Raw genomic sequence first — 20155 nt, 5'->3', positions numbered from 1 at the left:
ACACCTGGAGAATTTTGTACAGTTTTGGTCTCATCTGAGGAAAGACATCCTTGACATAGAGGGAGTGCAAAGAAGGTTCACTAAATTGATATCAGGGATTGCAGGACTTGTATATGAAAAAAGGTTGGATCGATGAGGCTTATACTCGCTGGAATTTAGAAGATTGAGGGGGGTGTTATAGAAATGTATAAAATTCATAAGGGATTGGACAAGTTTGATGCAGGAAGATTATTCCTGATGTTGGGGAAAACCAGAACCAGAGGTCACAGTTTTAGGACTGAGATGAGAATTTTTTTTTCCTCTCAGAGAGGGGTGAATCTGTGGAATTCTTTGCCACAGGAAGTAGTTGAAGCTGGTTCCTTATCTATATTTAAGAGGCAGTTGTATTTGACCCTTGTAGCGAATGGGGATCGGGGGTATGGGAAGAAGACAGTTACTGGGTACTGATGATCAGCCATGATCAAAATGAATGGTGGTGCAGGCCTGAGGGCCAAATGGCCTACTCCTGCACCTGTTTTCTATGTTTACTCCAGAACTCTGCAAGACTCAGTGTGTTCCTTTCAGTTTAGTGGCTTGGCAACCACAACCACACCTTTATTGAAGTGACATTTCCATTTCCCACACCTCCTGTCTTTGTGGCCATGGCAACTACAAAGTGCCAATTTACATTGAACTCTAGATAGCTTTTTGCTGTCATCACACCCACTGGGAACGAGGCCCAGACTGCATCAAATTTCTTTCATAGCACAGATTCAAGCTCGTGCCTCAAAGATAAAAGAGCCACATGCCAGTGCAACAGATTATACTCAACAATTTAATATTCTGATCACAGGCAAGTAATTGAAAAGTTATACAAAATACCTCATGGTCATTTAGATCATTAAAACAGAAGAAATAGGAGCAGAAGTAGTCTGGTCTGACAGGCCCGCTCTGCCATTCAATAGGATCAATGCTGATCTTGTGGTTTCAGCTCTACCTATCTGTCCTCCTCTCTTCACCCTTAATTTCAAGTTAGCAAAAATTTATCTAAATATATTTACTGAGATCTCAAAATGCTCTACTATATTCTTTCATTATTGATTTACAAGATGGAGGAATTACTTGTCCATTTTTAACTGCCATTGAGAATGTATTTGCAGCCATCTCTAAACACTGCAGATCTTGCTGGTGAAGATCTTCTGACAGAGCTTGTGGATAGGATCTTCTAGGATTTAAACCCTGGGTGGCACAGTTACAATGACCAGGGTTTGAATCCCCTGCTGTCTGTAAGGAGTTTGCCTGTTCTCCCTGTGTCTGCATGGATTTTTCACGGGGGCTCCAGGTTCCTCCCACCATTCAAAATAAATGTATTAGGTGTGTAGGTTAATCAGGTATAATTGGGTGGCACTGGCTCGTGGGCCGAATGGGCCTGTATAGTGCTGTATGTCTAAAACAATTTTTAAAAGAAATATATTTCCACAAAGCATGTGATGTTGCCTTGTTGTTGGGTGGGGGTGGGGGTGGGGGTGGTGGGTGTGAGTGGTGTTGTCAGAGTAGCCCTAATGCAGTGGTTGTCAACTTTTTTCTTCCCACTCACATCCCACTTTAAGTAACCCCTATGCCATCGGCGCTCTGTGATTAGTAAGGGATTGCTTAAGGTGGGATTTGAGTGGGAAGAGAAGGTTGAGAATCACTGCTCCAGACCCAATTTTTACTGAAATATTTTGCTTGAGAAAAATTGTCATTGGCCCATTTTCTTTGGAGTTATGAAACCGTGCACAAAACGAATAGATATGATTAAAACAGCGGTTTTCAAACTTTTTCTTTCCACCTTATGCAATCCCTGACTAATCACAGAGCACCAATGGCATAGTGATTACTTAAAGTGGGATGTGAGTGGGAAGAAAAAGATTGAGACCCACTGCCCTCCCTAATAGTTAACTGTAGATGACACCTATTTTTAGCTGATGCACAGCATGTGGTTGGGGTGATAAAAGAGTTGCTTTTAAGGTGACTTTGAGTATTGATAAACCTCATCCAAACACACGGATGAGGAATGAATTGAGCAGATGCTGAAAGGAATGATAAATCCCAAACTTTTCAATGGGTTAGAAACAGCCGGCCTGTAGTATGTTCATTTAGACAGGGATCAAGCCAAAAAAAAGTATGCTGGAAACTACTCACACCTTTTTCTTTGGGGCTGTTCCACAAGTCTCACAACGTCATCATCCAATGCACCAAACACTCAGTTTGAAATAACTTGTCAGTGCATAGAATACAAGCCTTGCTCATTTTAGACTTCAATCTAACTACTCGAGGCTTAAATTTAAATTTAGATATACAGCACGGTAACAGGCCATTTTGGCCCACGATCCCGTGCCACCTAATTTATACCCAATAAATCTACACCTCCAGTATGTTTCAAATGGTGAGAGAATGTACAAACTCCTTACAGGATTCAAACCCTGGTTCCGACCAGTGGCGTTGTAAAGGCGTGACACTAACCACGCCATTCAAGTAAAACACAAAATCTTTAAGTCTGGCTCGGTGGCTGAAATGTTCTGAACCAAAATTATTACTTTGACCCCTTTTCAAAGATTTCATATTACATACATCGAAAGGAAAACCAAAACTGTTCACAATAATTTAAAGGCGAGCTTCTTTGGCTTGGCTTCGCAGACGAAGATTTATGGAGGGGGTAAATGTCCACGTCAGCTGCAGGCTCGTTTGTGGCTGACAAGTCCGATGCGGGACAGGCAGACACGGTTGCAGCGGTTGCAGGGGGAAATTGGTTGGTTGGGGTTGGGTGTTGGGTTTTTCCTCCTTTGCCTTTTGTCAGTGAGGTGAGCTCTGCGGTCTTCTTCAAAGGAGGTTGCTGCCTGCCGAAATGTGAGGCGCCAAGATGCACGGTTTGAGGCGCTATCAGCCCACTGGCGGTAGTCAATGTGGCAGGCACCAAGAGATTTCTTTAGGCAGTCATTGTACCTTTTCTTTGGTGCACCTCTGTCACGGTGGCCAGTGGAGAGCTCGCCATATAACACGATCTTGGGAAGGCGATGGTCCTCCATTCTGGAGACGTGACCCACCCAGTGCAGCTGGATCTTCAGCAGCGTGGACTCGATGCTGTCGACCTCTGCCATCTCGAGTATTTCGACGTTAGGGATGAAAGCGCTCCAATGAATGTTGAGGATGGAGCGGAGACAACGCTGGTGGAAGCGTTCTAGGAGCCGTAGGTGATGCCGGTAGAGGACCCATGATTCGGAGCCGAACAGGAGTGTGGGTATGACAACGGCTCTGTATACGCTTATCTTTGTGAGGTTTTTCAGTTGGTGGTTTTTCCAGACTCTTTTGTGTAGTCTTCCAAAGGCGCTATTTGCCTTGGCGAGTCTGTTGTCTATCTCGTTGTTGATCCTTGCATCTGATGAAATGGTGCAGCCAAGATAGTTAAACTGGTTGACCGTTTTGAGTTTTGTGTGCCCGATGGAGATGTGGGGGGGGCTGGTAGTCCTGGTGGGGAGCTGGCTGATGGAGGACCTCAGTTTTCTTAAGGCTGACTTCCAGGCCAAAAATTTTGGCAGTTTCCGCAAAACAGGACGTCAAGCGCTGAAGAGCTGGCTCTGAATGGGCAACTAAAGCGGCATCGTCTGCAAAGGCGAGCTAAACAACTGGAAAATGGCAGGCTTCAATCTGGAATAATAGAAGCCGAGACTACTTGCTTTGTCTATAGCTTTATGACCTTTCTGTGAACCTTGAGAGATATAAAGACACTAATCAATATCTCTCCTCATCCCAGGCTTCATTTCTGTTCATTGCAAGGTGTTAAAGATGGTTAGTGTTGGTCCGGCCCTAAATACAGTTCTCAAAAGTTAATGGCCTTTAAGAAATAATGGGTCCCTAATCAATACATAAAGATTGCTTTCAGCTATTTGAATCATCTAAAAAACACAAAACATCTTGCCCTCAGCAAAACTGTGGCTCATTGCCCCCAACACCTTTGAATTTATATGGAACTATTAACAAAACACAAAAGGTTCCAAAGGCACTTAACAAAATTACCACTGTACCAAAGATCTGGATCGTTAATACAATACAGTCATGCGTGGATTAAAATCCATGATTCATTCTGTGAAATAGGGTGCTATGCAACTTGATTTGGACGCTGTGTGAACACCATATTATCTGGTTACGTCTGCTATGTCCCGTTCTCCGATCAGACGTAACCGGATAATTGATTTGCTTCGATTAATTCATTAACTCATACTGATTTCAATTTGTAACCTAAAAATATGCACACCATAAATACAGAAATAGGCAATGGATAATCTATTATAACTCGATGGGACCACGGACGTATATGCGGTTGGACGTTGCCAGAATGGATGCTAAGCGGAGCGTGACTCCATGCGACTCCACCGTGGTTAGTAAATACTATCTGTGAATAGATTTTTCCATAATTTCTTTACCCACTGTAATTCTACAATGCATCTTTAAATTGGTCACAATCAGGAGATATTCCTCTCATTTCATGAGGCTTCACTGAGTCCTTTGAGAATTTTCAGGTATGATGAATTGCTTGTCATCAGTTGTACCAAGGCACAGTGGAAAATTTTAATTTTGCGTGCTATCCAGGCAGCTAGCTAAAAGTCGCCATTTTGGATTTTCAATTTCACAGGTTGCACTCTCCTTCCCATATACCACTGTGACCTTGCCTGTATGAAATTACCACCGTGACCTTCACTGGGATGGTTCTGCCAGTGGAATAAATAATGGAGGAAATGGCAGGATATTTGGGAAAGCTGTTTCTTGTCTGTTGGATTAGTCTCTCAGTGATTATGGGAAGGACTTTGTCAGGTCAGCTGGACTGGGGTTTGCTTCATGGCTGTGCATCAATGCACTGTCTTGGTCAATGCCAAACGGTCTATACGGTTTCTTTTAAATCTTCTTTAACATAATGGTTAGGCCACAGCAATAGCAAATTCCAGAGTACATCTGTTTAAGATGAGTGGGGAAAGTTTAGGGGTGATGTCACAGGTAAGTGTTTTATTTTTAAAAAGAGTGGTGGACGTTCGGAATGCATTTCCAGGGTGGTGGTGGATGCCGGTACAATAGGGACATTGTAAAGACTCCCAGATATGCATATTGGTGCAAGAAAAACAGGGTTGTGGGTGAGAGGTAGGGAAAAATTCAACTGTGGTGAAGTAGGTTTGCAAAGGTCAGCACAACATCGTGGGCTGAAGGGCCTCTGTACTGTGCTGTAATGCTCTATATTCTATAATACGTTAGGATGATACAGTGTTGCTGCTGGAAGAGTTGCTGCCTCACAGCAGCCATGATCCAGGTTCAGGACTTGCCTCTGGTCCAGTGTGAAGTCTCCACAGTCCTCCAAATTCATCACACATCACCAAAAAAAAGCATGCATCTGGAGGCCTGTTAGACCCCAGAACATTGCACCACAGAAATAGACCCTTTGGCCCACGATACTGCGAAAAACTGGCTCATTGCAGGTTGGAGAATAATTTTTTTTAATATAAATCGGTTTAGTTTAAATGGGTGAGGAATGGTCCACAGGGATTTAGGGCAGGGCCAATTGTTTCCGTGCTCTGCACCTCTAGAACATCTCCAAATTCCTGAAAACATTTCAGGAGTCAATCATTTTCTGGAGTCAAATATAGGCCAGACTCAGGGAAGATGACAAATTTCCTTCCCCAAAGAAAATTTCCTCAGTGATGGGCTTTACACCAATCCAGTGATTTCATAATAAACTTCAGTTCATTCAGTTCAGTTGAACTAGTTTTCAAGTTCAAATTCATTGTTACATGCAGCAAGAGAGGCTGTTTTACAACAGTTGAGTGGACATCTCATACATAGTGCAATAGTACGAACATATAGATTTACAGCGAGGGATCAGTGGGTGTAGTGATTTAATTTTATTATTTCGACAGAAATCTGATAACGGTGAAATTAACTGAATTTAGATTGCAGAGTTGCTGTGGTTGAATTTAAAATGGAGCCACAAATTGACAGCAACGCTTCACTATAAACTTACTGGGACCACAAAAAGACCTGTTTAATGCAATGGTTCACTCACATACCACTTTAAGTATTCCTTATGCCATCGGTGGTCCCTAATTAGTCAGGGATTGCTGAAGGTGGAAAGAAAAAGTTTGAAAACTACTGTTCTAATCGTACCTAAACGTTATGTGCCCAGTTTCATAATTCCAAAGGAAATGGGCCAATGACAATTTTTCTCAAGCAAAATATTTCAGTAACAATTGGGTCTAGAGCAGTGATTCTCAACCTTCCCTTCCCACCTTCCCACCCACATACCACCTTAAGCAATCCCTGACTAACCACAGAGCACCGATGGCATAGGGAACATTTAAAGTGGTATGTGAGTGGAAAGAAAAAGGTTGAGAACCACTGGTCTACAGAAACACCACTATTTTTTGTGCACTGACTGTTACTGTGTATATTTACCTATCATTGATATTATTTCTTTCTCTATGCCAAATGTAGTCCCCTTGCTTAAAAAGGGTAGCAAGGATTATAGTGGTGAATTATAGTGGTGTGCAAGTGATTGGAGAGGATTCTTAAGGCCAGGATTTGAGAGCATTTGGAGAAGTACAGTCTTCTCAGGGATAGTCAGCATGGCTTTGTGAGGGGAAGGTTGTGCCTTACAAGCCTAATTGAGCTTTTTAAAGGGATAACCAAAGAAATTGATGTGTATATATGAATTTTAGTAAGGTATTGGACTAGATCCCCAATGAGAGACTCATTCAGAAAGTTATGGGATCTATGGACCTTGGCTGTGTGAATTAAAAATTGACTTGCACGTAGAAAGCAGAGAGTAGTAGTGAACAGAAAGTATTCTGCCTGGAGGTCAGTGACTGATGGAGTTCCGCAGGGATGTGCTCTTAGACCCCTGCTTTTTGTGTTTTTCATAAATGACCTCGTAGATGAAAAAGCAAAAGAAGGCGTCAAAAAGTCTGGGGACGATAAGAAGGTTTGAGGAGTTGTGAAGGGTGTTGAAGGTTGTTGTAGGTTACAAAAGGGTGCAGAGTTGGGTGGAAAAGTGGGAGATGAAGTTCAATCATGTTGAGTATAAGGTGATGCATTTTGAAAGGACAAACCAGAAGGCTGAGCACAAATTTAACGGTCAGATACCTAACAGTGTGGAGGAAGAGAAAGATTTTGGGGTCCAAATCCATACATCTCTCAAGGTTGATAGGATAGTTAAGAAGGCTGATGGGATGCTGGGCTTCATCAATAGGGGGATTGAGTTCAAGGCAGTAGGTCATATTGCAATCTACAAATCTATGGTAAGACCACACTAAGAGCATTGAGTTCAGTTCTGGTCACCTCATTATAGGAAAGATGTGGAAGCGATGGGGAGGGTGCAGAGATTTACCAGGTTGTTGCATAGACTGGAAAATAAATCTCATGAGGCAAGGTTAGCAGAGCTCGGACTTTTCTCTTTGGAGCAAAGAGGGATGAGAGGAGACTTAATAAAGGTCTATAAGATTCTGTGAGTCAGGGTTTTTTTTCCAACTACACAGAGAGGTGTGGGTGCCAGGAATGCATTACCAGGGTTGGTGATAAAGGTTGAAACATTAGAGGCATTTAAGAAACTATTAGACAGCACATGGATAAAAGAAAAATTGAGGGTTACAGGGTAGGAAGAGTTTAGTATATTTTGGTGGAAATATATATAGGTCAGCACAACATTTAGGGCCAAGGGGTCTGTCCTGTGCTGTAATGCTCTATATTCTATGTACTGGAGTATTTTAATGTGCACTATTCCAATCAATGGATCTACTACATGTTCAGTTGCAGGGAAGAATTTTGGTCCATTTGCACATTATGTGCATGACCAGTAAACTCATTGTTATTATTATTAAGTAGTCATCAATGGGCTCGTTGAACTAATCTGGGGAATAGATGAGCCATTCACACCAGGCTAAATCATTGTCTAATTCTTCTAACTCTTCCAAATCAGCCAAGACATAACTGAAATGTAACTGCAGACCTGTTGGTCACCAAGTGAGATCTATCACAAAAGCAGCTGGCCAGATTTTAGTTCCTGCAGCCCAGGCCCAACAAACAATTAAGGCAAGACACTTGCTGGCAAATGATGATCTGAAGTGTCCATTTCACATCAACCAGCCAAGTTTTTTGTACAAGCAGAACAGTTTAAAAAATTACGTGAATGCAAAATATCATTAGATAAAGGCAGAATACCAAAAAAAAACACAGAATACAGTCAGAAGAACTGAAAGCAGAGAATGTTTTAAGTTGTCATTAGATGCAGAATAAATGAATCCCCAAGTAAATTCTGTGAACTGAAGACAAATGACTAAGATCAAAATAGTTATCCATGAGATGCCTTTGATAGAAAGCTATTTGTGAAGCCTGCAAACAGGATGTTGACAGAAGGCTCTTCAAACTTTTGGCCCCTGTTCCAAAATTGGCATTAACCACTGTTCCCATTTATTTGGGCAACCGGTCCTAGTAATTAATTGATCTATCATATCAAGCTCATCCAGCTTTGCCTTATAATCAGCCTCTTTTGCATCACATCAGCAGCTTCTTAATTGCACCATTGTTATCACAGACCTACCTCATACCCATCACCTCCCTCCCAAGCATCCACTGCCTTTGCCTGATGGGCTTCTAAATGAAACGACCCCCCCCCCCACCTTCTCATTTTGCCTTAGTTACCATGCCTACTTCCAACATATTCATGATCAATGAGAGATTTCCTTGGCGACAGCACTTTGCTTCTGTTGGGGGGTAAAAAAACACCAAAGAAAGTGGTTTAAAATCCTGCAAAATTTGTGATGAAATGTCCACAAAATCTGCATTGACAATAAGGGATGAAGCTGTTGGTTGTGGTGTATTTGGATGCACAGGAAGAATCTGATATAGGGCCACATATAGTTATTGAGCTCAATTGGGGTTCATGTTGGACTCGATTGAGGTTCATGGGATTGGCAAAGAACAAGACTGACGACCAAAAGTAAAAACACAATGCTGGAGAAACTCAGCAGGTCAAAGAGTGTCCTTTATATAGCAAAGGTAAGAATACATAATCATGTGTTGTTCCTCCAATTTACAGGTGGTCATGGTGGTTAGTACATAAGGCCATTGTCAAGAGTATGGGAGTGAGGCACAGAATTGAAATGGTTGGCTACTGGGAGATATCTGTCACTGGGTGGATGGAGCGAAGCAATCTTCCAATCTGCACCCAGAATCTCCGATGTAGAGAAGACCACAAAGGAAGCACTGGATGCAGTAAAGGAATCGTGTGGATACACATGAAGTGTTGCTTCACTTAAAAGGTCTGTTTGAGGCCCTGGACTGCGGTGAGGTGGTGGGGGAGGGAGGCGTGGGTGCAAGTGTGGCACCTCCTGTGTCCACAGGGGAAGGAGTAGAGAGAGGGCAATTGGTGGGGAAAGAGGAGTGCAAGAGGGAGTCACAGAGGAAGTGGCCTCTATGGAAGGCAGAGAGGGAAAGATGTGAATGGTGGTGGATGCGGAGGCTGGTGGGGCGGTAGGTGAGAATAAGAGGGAATCTATGTTTGTTGCATTTGGCGGCAGAGGGGGCCAGGGCAAATGAGCAGGAATAAGGGCAAATGAGGGTTGGATTGATGGCGGTGGAGGGGAAGCCACATTTGTGGAAGGCAGCAGACATTTCAGAGGATCTTGTAATTCTGGCTCTACCAGACACATCTTCCCCTCTCTGCTTTCTATAGGGACTGCTCCTTCCATGACTCCCTCATGCACTCAGCCCTCCCCACCAATCACCCCTCCCAGCACCTTCCTGTGGCCACGAGGTGCCACTCTTAAGCCCACACCTCCTCCCTCACCACGGTCCAGGGCCCCAAACAGGCCTTTCAAGTGAAGCAACACTTCACAGGACTGATTTACTGCATCCGGTCCTCCCTTTGCGGCCTTCTCTACAACGAGGAGACTGGGCGCAGATTGGGACATCGCTTCATTGAGCACCTCGCTCCATCTGCACCAGTGACAGGGACCTCCCAGTAGCCAACCATTTCAGTTCTGCACCACACTCCATACTCGCATGTCTGTCCATGGCTTTATGTACTATCCCACCAAGACCACCTGCAAATTGGAGGAACATCACCTGATTTTCCATCCAGGCGCTCTCCAACTACATGGCATTAATGTCGACTTTTCTGGTTTCTGCTAATCTGCTCTCCTCTCTTCACCACCACCCCCCCCCCCCCACCAACTACCTTCCCCTTTCCAGCTCTCCCTTCTTCCCTTGCCTCTCTATTCACCCAGCCATCTCTCCTCCCTTTAATCACTGCTGTCCTCTCCCTTCTCCACCTCCTGCCTTTGCAACCACACCTCCCCACCCCCAACCCCACTCTTTGTGACATTTTCCCATACATTGATGAAGGTTTAAAGCCTGAAACATTGGTCATGTATTTTTACTTTTGCCTTTGACCTGCTGAGTTTCTCCAGCATTATGTTTTTACACTGTCTACAGATCTTCATGTTTTACTTAGGGCTTATGACCAACAGCAATCAGAACAGAAATAAACAGATTACAATTTTGAGATGAGCAAACAAGGAGGGACTCAGCAGGCCAGGCAGCGTCCACAGAGCACAATGGTTAATCAATGTTTCCACCTAAGACTGTCATTTTTGGTCAGCTTGTCATACCTTATTAACTCCTGCATGCAATATTCCAGGGCTACAACCAGATGCTCCTTGTACAGCTTCTCGGGGGAACGAGCGCAGCAACTGCTAAATTTAAATCCAATTCTCAGCTTCACTGTGGGAGTCAGATTTAAATATTTTAATGAAGCATTTTGCCTTTCACATGAAACTTATTGCAATTGGCATATACAAAGCTAATTGATGTCATGTGAATTCTTTAAATTTTCTCTCTCCATTCCAAACTTCCCAACTCATCAGGGAATGGAAGAGGGTTTACTATCAAGGGTCTTCCATCTGATTCTTCCTTAATGAAAACTGCCATCCTGAATCCTGCACAGGAAAGTTCTGGCACCTTGAAGCAACTAGAAATTTTTCATTTTTAGATCGCATCCCAAAGTCGCTTCAACCGTTTAAAAAGGACAAATGGATTTAGAGGACTACCTGGGATTGCATCCCAGATCCTTATAGATTTCTTTGCTGATCAGATCACAGGAAAACCTGGAAATAATAACCTCATCCTCATTTTGTTTTTTATCCACAGACAACTGTCACAAAAAATAAAAAATACAATGATTGCTGTTTTAAACTGGTCCTGTCCCAAGAAGGTTCAATGAGGACATTTAAGTGTTCCAAGATTCAATAGCAACATCTCCCCTCCACTTGAAAAATTCAAAATGACAAACTGAATTCATTAGATTGATATACATGGAAGAAAAAAAGCTTCAATTAACACTCATTCAAAGAAGCAGCAGCAATTACGAACAGTCAGCGAAGAGTATTTTGAAATATGGTCACTGCTACAAGAATTGCCAGTTGCCAACGAAACAGATGGCTGAACAATCTATTTCACTGATAAAGCTGTACAATAAATTTTGGCCAAGACCACATGGAAAACTCCCTTGCAGTGTTTCAAATTATGCTCTGGAATCATTCATTCAAGGAGGAAGATGGGGGGGCCCTCAACGTAATGTCTGAGCTGAAACCAAGTACCACATAACCTCAGTCAACCGCCAGTCTCAATAATCCTCAATGAACTCACTGAGCTCGACCTTTTCATGCAGACGCAAATTTGCCCATGGATTTTTGAAGGGCATTTCACCTTTAAGGGAACTGCCCCAAAGTTACTGCTAAAAGGTGAAGATTCCATTAATGTCACCTAATACGACATTTAGAATGTAACATACATAAAAGTCTTTGTCTACCGTGAGGCAGAGTCCAGTGCACCTCACCAAATTACGACTCACTAGATGTAGAGATTGTGTTAAAACACACAGAATCTTACGTTCTTCCTTTTATTATAGAATCCATGGAGTCAGTACACAAAATATTCAAATATTGCAAGGGCAATTTAAAACAATTTTTCATGAATAAAAATGAATACGAAATTTCCTTCAATTTAGAATCCAATTCCATACAATTAGGAGCTCATTATCGAAAGGCAGCAGAAACAAGTTTGCTCCTTGGTGGTGATTGGGCAAGCACCGCTTTTCAAGTTCTCTAGTTCAGGAGGTCTGGTGCTCGCTCAGAGGCTCTGCCACAATCCACTGTCCGCACTCTTGGTTCAGAGTGATTCAAGCTGAATTACATTGGTCGTCTAGAGTCTGGAGATTTCCTTCCTTGAAGAAATTCAATGAACGAGACAAGTTCTTACACAATCTAGTTTTAATTGTTACCATTTTGAGATTAGTCTCTTGTTTTTTTTATTCCAGATATATTTCATGACTTCAATTTTCCAATTGTCGTGCTGGGTACTCCAATTCACATCTCCAAACCAACTGTCCAGGAAAGCCCCTAATGCTACAGTGAATCTATACCACCTATTCCTACCAGCTCTCCCCCCTTCCTCCTCCCCCCCACCTTTTGATTCAGATATTTAGCCACGATGAAGAGCTCTGGCCCAAAACGTTGATTTCCTTTTACTGCCTTGGATACTGCATGGCCTGATGACTTTCAGCACTTTTACAGTCTCCAAATCTCTGCAGGTTTTCTTGTTCAACAGTCATGCTGACTGCCGGCATTTGGACTGCTTCATTGATATCCTGCATGCAATGCAAAACCTATGGGCCAAACAATGTCTGCTGATATCAATTCATTTACCAACTGCTACTGAAGCAAAAGGCACATATCACCTGAAGATCGTCCTTCCTCTGGTGAACTATCTTTACAATAATATCTCAACTGTAATGGCTCCTATTCACCAAGTTGTATTCACCTGCTGATTACTTACATTTTCCTGTCTTTCAGTTGGCTAATAGAAATGCTACAGTTCAAGGATCCTCAAATATTCTGATAGATGTCAGTCACAATTAAATGTTTGAGTAGAGAAGGCTGCAAAACTTCTCAAATATGAGGATAATAATTATAAAGAAGTCATCCAAAACTTTAATTTACTCAAACGGCCCGGTAACAGGTCCTTCCAACCCACAAGCCTAGATGTAGCATCTTTGTAGCATCAAACATCGGCTCAGGGAATCTCTCAGCCATCCACAAGACAAGCAAAGTGAACTAGAATCCAGTCACTGCAAGGAGTTTTCAGAGGTGTCATCTTCTCACAAATCAGAACTTGGATACCTGAACACGAGATTGGTTTAATAAAAAAAAAACAGGGGTCGAAAATTTTTCAATCCAACATAGTTGCTTTTGTCTTTTTTTCATTCAAATCATGATCACCACCTGTGTTCATCCCTGACTCTGGGACTGTCCTGAAGTCTCCAAGGACTATGTGTCAAGCAATGCAACAATACTAGGACATGTCTTAAAAAGTGCGCTCCATCATCTCAAGTGGACATTTTTCTGTTCCTTAGTTATGATGGGAGGAATTTAAAAATAGGCAGACGATGCCATGTGCCAAGCAACCAATAGAAAAAGAGTGTGACAAAGCCTCGCGGCGCAAGTCCAACCAGATTTGGCAACCGTCCTCGTACAACAATGATACTTGTTACAATGCTGCATCTGGCCAACAGGTTTCAAAGCTTCTGGAGTCGGCTTGTGCGCAAAGAACAAGAAATGCTTTTAAATTTACTTACAATGTCGATTCCTCTGTGAACGGCAAGGATTTTTAGGAAAATTTCAAATGCTTCTCCCGTGCATCTGTAGAAACACAAGGCATCACCACTCACAGATTAACCAGTTGTTCACAAGAATTTCCAACACCTAAACTATGACATTTTACATCTTCAATTTAATGGAAAGTCTGAAAGAGCCCTATAAATAGGCAAAATGGAATTGGTGCGAAGCCAAAAAGGGGGGAGTGAAGTGGAAACAAGAAAGGAAAGGACCACCAGAAGATTGAGATCTATCAAAGTGCTGCTAACCAAGAGCCAATGAAAGCCAATAAACATGTGTATGAAGCAAAGGGGCAGAAATCAGCATGCTGTTTCTGAATGAGTTCAATCTGTCAAACTTGGATCTTTGGCAGGAAACCCCAAAACCTCACCAAAGACCAATGTACAACATCTTGACAGCACAGTGGCTACGATATACACTGCCATCCATAATGTTTGGGACAAAGACACAATTTTTCCTTTATTTGCCTATGCTCCAATTCTAAATTTATAATCAAACTATTCACGTGTAATTGAAGTGCACATTCCAGATGTTATTCAAGGTTATTTGGTTTGACCATGTAGAAATCACAGCACTTTTTTTTACGTCGTCTCCTCATTTCACAAGCGGTGAACAGTGGTTGGTGAACACAATGGCTTCCTTACACCATTCTGTATTGATGCAATTGCATTCTCCGCCGCGGACTTTGCCACACTGCGCAGCGTCCCTGTCAGCTTGAAACAAAGCAAGCCATCACGACTCGCCCCAACCAGAAGCCATGGATGACTGTAGAGATGCGCGAGCTGCTGAAGAACCACATCTCTGTCTTCAGAGCGGGGCGGTTTTGGGCAATGCAAGCACCAAGCTGTCCAAGGCCATCAAGGAGGCAAAGAGGGCTCATCCCTGGAGGATTGATAATCACTTTCCGGGACAGCAGCGACACACGATACATGTGAGAGGGCATCCGTGCCATCACCAACCACAAAAGTCCACCAGCTGCCTGTGCCGGGGATGCCTCCCTCCCGGATGTTTTGTGTGACTTCTATTTTTTTTTAAGCCTACGGCACCTGGTATTCCCAGGCGGTCTCCCATCCAAGTACTGACCAGGCCTGAGCCTGCTTAGCTTCCGAGATCAGACGAGATCGGGCGTTTTCAGGCTAGTATGGCCGTAGGCTCGTGTGACTTCTATGTGCGCATTGAGGAGATAAATGACGTGGAGGCGAGGAAGTCCGTATCTCCCCCATCCAAACAGGCAGATGTGCCGGTGTGTCTCATGACGGCTGAAGTGAGAAGGATGCTGCTCATGGTCAACCCTCGTAAGCTGTGGGACCAGATAATGCTACTGGCAGGGTACAGAGAGGATATGTGGACCAACTAGCTATTGTCCTCACAGACATCTTCAACATCTCCCTGAGCAGAGACGTCATACCAATGTGTTTCAAGGTGGCCGCTATCATCCCTGTGCCGAAGAAGCCCTCAGTGTCCTATCTTAACAACTACCTTCCTGCCTCACTCATGTCCACCATCATGAAGTGCTTCGAGAGGCTAGTCATGGAGCACATCAAGATTCAACTGCCCTCCTCATTGGACCCCCTGCAGTCTGTGCACCATCCCAACCGATCTACAGATGACACCATTGCCACCACTCTCCACCGAGCCCTCACCCACCTGGAAAATAAAGACTCGCATGTTCGAAAGCTGTTCATAGACTTCAGCTCAGCATTCCACACAATCAGAACGCAGCATCTGATTAGGAAGTTGAACTTGTTGGGCCTAAACACCTTTCTCTGTAACTGGACCCTCAACGTTCTGACTGAAAGACCACAGTCAGTCTAGATCAGAAACAGCATGTCCAACACCATCACACAGAGCACGGGGGGCCCCCCCAGGGCTGCGTGCTCAGCCCACTGCTGTTTACCCTGCTGACCCACGGCTGTGCAGCGAGATACAGTTCTAACCACATCATCCAGTTCGCTGACGACACGACCGTGGTGGGGCTCATCATCAAGAACGATGAGTCAGCTTACAGAGAGGAGATGCAATCACTAACGGACTGGTGCAGAGACAACAACCTACACCTGAATGTCAACAAAACAAAGAATGATGGTTGCCTTCAGGAGCCACTCTCCACTGACCATCGATGGATCCACCGTTGTGGTACTCAAGAGCAGCAAATTCCTTGGAGTGCACCTGGTCCCCCAACACTAGATCCATCTCCAAGGTGGCCCGACAACACCTTTACTTCCTGCAGAGGTTGAGGAAAGTTCAGTTTCGACTCTCCACCCTCACTACATTCGACACGGGATGCATTGAGAGCATCCTATGTAACTGCATCACTGCCTGGATCGGGAACTGCACCATCCCAGAACGCAAGTCCCTGTAGCGGATAGTAAAGACTGCTGAGGGGATTATTGGGGTCTCTCTCCCTGCCACGTCCATCATAATGGCCATTGTTTGCAGAAAGCCATAAAGATTGTGAAGGACTCCACACACTCCTCCCACAATCTATTCTCCCTCCTGCCATGCGGGAAGAAGTACCGAAGTGGTTGAGCCCTCACAACAAGATTGCAAAACAGCTTTTCCCCCAAACCATGAAGATTCTGAACTTTAGGGACACAGGGCTACATATATAATGATATTTATCAGTGATATGTTATTTATATTAAAAGTTTCTGATGTAATTTATCTATGTAAATAACCAGTTCCACAGTCCAGAGAAACACTATCTCGTTTTCACTGTACACTGTAATGGCTATGGTATGAATGACAAAAAAATGCACTTGGCCTGATTTCAGGGCACCATAACGTTTGGGACATTTGGCTTCACAGGTGTCTGTGAGTACTCAGATATGTTTAATTGCTTCATTGGTGCAGGTATAAGAGAGCTAGGCTTGCTTCAAAGCTTTTGATCACCTTTGGAGACTCTAGTTGCCATTTTTCAACATAAGAACCAGCGTTGGCCAAAGAAAGTCAAGGACATTTATATGAGCCTGAACAACAAGAATAAAACAGGAAGAGTCATCGCCCAACCCTGAGGATTACCAAAATCAACAGTTTGGAACATCATTAAGAAGAAAGAGCGTACTGGTGAGCTCAGTAATCACAAAGGGACTGGTAGGGCAAGATAGACCTCTGCCACTGGTGACAGAAGAATTCTCATCATAATGAAGAAAAATCCCTAAACACCGTCCAACGGATCAGCAACACCCTTCAGAAGGCAGGTATAGATGTGTTAATGACTACTGTCTGCAGAAGACATCATGAACAGAAATAGAGGCTACACTCGAAGATGCAAACAGCTAGTTAGCCACAGGAAGGATGGCCAGATTATAGTTTGCCAGGAAATATTTAAAAGAGTCTGCAGAATTCTGGAAAAAGGTATTGTGGACAGATGAGACCAAGATTAACTTGTATCAGTAATAGCAAGAGCAAAATGTGGACGCGTAAAGGAGCTGTCCAAGATCCAAAGCATCCCACCTTTGCCATGGTTTGCATCTTGCAGAGTGGCTTCTATTTCTGTTCATGAAATCTTCTGCAGACAGTAGTCATTGACATATCCGTACTTGCCCCCTTAAGTGTGTTTCTGATCCGTTGGACAGGCGTTTTGGGATTTTTCTTCATTATGATGAGAATTCTTCTATCATCAATGGAGGACTTCCTTGGCCAACCAGTCCCTTTGTGATTACTGAATCGACCAGTAGGCTCTTTCTTCTAAATGATATTCTAAACTGTTGATTCTGTTAATCCTAGTTTGGGTGATGTCTCTTACTGTTTTATTCTTGTTTTCAGCCTCATAAGGGCTTCTTTGACTTTCATTGGCTCAACTCTGGTCCTCATGTTGAAAAATGGCAACTACAGATTCCAAAGGTGATCAAAAGCTTTAAAGCAAGCCGAGCTCTCTTATACTTGCACCAATAAACCAATTAAACATACCTGAGTCCTCACAAACACCTGTGAAGCCAAATATCCCAAACATTATGATGCCATGAAATGTGGGAACTATGTATAAAAAGTGCTGTAATTTTCACATGGTCAAACCAAAATGTTTACAAATAACCTTGAGTAAAATCTGGAATGTGTACTTTAATCATAGGTGAATTGTTTGATTACAAATTTAAACTGTGGAGCACAGGGGCAAAAAGGCAAAAAGGGTCTTTGTCCCAAAGATTATAGAGGGCCCTGTATTTGTAGTTTTCTGGACTAGAAGGGTGTGTAGTGCATCGAGGATCAGCCAAAAATCAGAGATCAAGTCGACTCGGCTGATATCCTCTAGTTTTGGAAAATGAGAGAGGATTTCTGAATTTTGTACCTGAGAGGGCTGCAGAGCCTCAATAATTGTTATTCAAAACAGAGTTGTGTAGATTTCTGGTTATCAAGGTAATCAGGGTGCTATGGCAAATGATCAACTGTGATCTTAATGAATGATACTGCACACTTGAATGCCCAAATGGTCCACGGATGATATAATTTCTTACGCTCTTGTATTATTACATGCTTTCATCCAAGCCTCGGTAACATGCCGCCTTGATGGGATTACCTAACAGGTCGCATGAAAAATGCTGAAATGGTCACTGTGGTGATACAAATATGGAACTGCCGATGGATAGCTGGCCCATCCTCCACTGGTGACTCACTCCCTGGTACCTCCTCCCCTTGTGAATCTGGAATAGAGGTCGACCTCCCTCTCCCTGTCCTCAATCGAGCAGATGGAATTGGGCCTGCTACAAGTCTAAAGTAATAAAGTGTCTCGTTCCTCACTCGACGACTTAGGAATTTTTTTTTCTTTGAAAATTTTGTTTTTCATTTGCATCAAAAACAAATACAACATTCTGATCCATAATCATACATAATAATAAAATGATGCAAAAAGAATATATAATTTTATATTTCACCCCACCCCCCTGACACCCACACCCTCCCCAAAAATATAGGGAAAAAAACCTGCCTGAATTTATATCATTCATTGAGTAATTAAATTTCAATCTAACAAATATAATCTTTTTTAAATTTTTTTTTATTTTTCACAATATCAATCAAAATACACACCAACATTTCCCTCTTGAATATACACAGTGGCATTTTCTCCCCTTTTTTCCCCCTCCCTTCCCTCCCACCCCCCACTCCAAACCCATTAAATGTTCAACATATACAATACAATAAACCCATTAAACAATGTCATCACACAATGAAAATAAACAAGAAAATTGTGTCATCTACTTTTACACACTGGATCAGGTCATTTTGTCTTCTTCTCATTTTATCATTTTAGGGGGTGGCGGTCCGCAGTAGGCCCTCTCTGTTGTGTTCCATGTACGGTTCCCAAATTTGTTCAAATAATGTGACTTTATTTTTTAAATTATATGTTATTTTTTTACAATGCAATACATTTATTCATTTCTATGTACCATTGCTGTACTCTCAGGCTCTCTTCTGATTTCCATGTTGACATAATACATTTTTTTGCTACAGCTAAGGCTATCATCATAAATCTTTTTTGTGCTCCATCCAAATAGAGTCCAAGTTCTTTACTTCTTATATTACTTAGAAGAAAGATCTCTGGATTTTTTGATATGTTGCTTTTTGTGATTTTATTTAATACCTTCCCAAAACTTTTCCACTTTCTCACATGCCCAAATTGCATGTACTGTTGTTCCCATTTCCTTCTTACAACGAAAACATCTGTCTGATTCTGTTGGGTCCCATTTATTTAACTTTTGGGGCGTGATATATAGTCTGTGTAACCAATTATATTGTATCATGCGTAACCTCGTATTTATTATATTTTTCATAGTTCCAGAGCATATTCCCACATTTCATTTTTTAATCTTTACATTTAAATCTTTTTCCCACTTTTGTTTGGGTTTATAGTTTATTTCATCATTTTCCATCTTGCAGCTTGATCTACATGTTTGTTATAAATCTTTTTATTATCATTGTTTCTGTAATCACATATTCAAAGATGCTTCCTGGTAATCTCAGTCTGATTCCCAATTTGTCCATTAAGTAGGTTTTCAGTTGGTGGTATGCAAACATTGTACCATGAGTTATTCCATATTTGTACTTCATTTGACCAAATGATAATAAATTATTTCCCAAAAAACAATTTTCTATTCTTTTAATTCCTTTTCTCTCCCATTCTCTACAGGAAAGGTTATATATTGTGAAAGGGATTAGTTAATTTTGCGTTAATAATAATTTTGGTAGTTGGTCATTTGTTTTTTTTCTTTCTACGTGAATCTTCTTCCATATGTTGAGTAAATGGTGCAGTACTGCTGAACTTCTATATTGCATCAGTTTTTCAACCCACTTATAAAGTATATGTTCTGGTTCTTTCTCCCCTATTTTATCTAGCTCTATCTTGGACCAATCTGGTTTTTCCCTTGTTTGATAAAAATCTGAGTGATACCTTAATTGTGCTGCTCTATAATAATTTTTAAATTTTGGTA

At 42.3% G+C, this 20155-nt stretch overlaps 1 protein-coding gene and 1 non-coding gene across 5 annotated transcripts in view; both read right to left on the bottom strand.

Annotated features, from left to right (window-relative positions):
- Positions 1 to 20155, bottom strand: part of pknox2 (pbx/knotted 1 homeobox 2) — a 542571-nt gene that overhangs the window by 442608 nt on the left and 79808 nt on the right. For 3 of the 4 annotated variants that reach the window (XM_069894493.1, XM_069894489.1, XM_069894488.1), the window contains exon 2: positions 13691 to 13754. The exons of the other annotated variant lie outside the window; for it this stretch is intronic. The gene's annotated coding sequence lies outside the window, so the exon portion shown is untranslated. The remainder of the gene's footprint in view (positions 1 to 13690; positions 13755 to 20155) is intronic. 4 annotated transcript variants of the gene reach the window in all.
- LOC138742146 (5S ribosomal RNA) lies at positions 14765 to 14883 on the bottom strand. Its single transcript, XR_011343946.1, has one exon. It is a non-coding gene; the product is annotated as a 5S ribosomal RNA (ribosomal RNA).

The sequence above is a fragment of the Narcine bancroftii genome, chromosome 8, assembly GCF_036971445.1.
Source record: "Narcine bancroftii isolate sNarBan1 chromosome 8, sNarBan1.hap1, whole genome shotgun sequence".
NCBI classification, from domain to species: Eukaryota; Metazoa; Chordata; class Chondrichthyes; order Torpediniformes; family Narcinidae; genus Narcine; species Narcine bancroftii.
The sequence above is the reverse complement of the archived record's forward strand: the minus strand, read 5'-3'. Positions and strand labels throughout refer to the sequence as shown.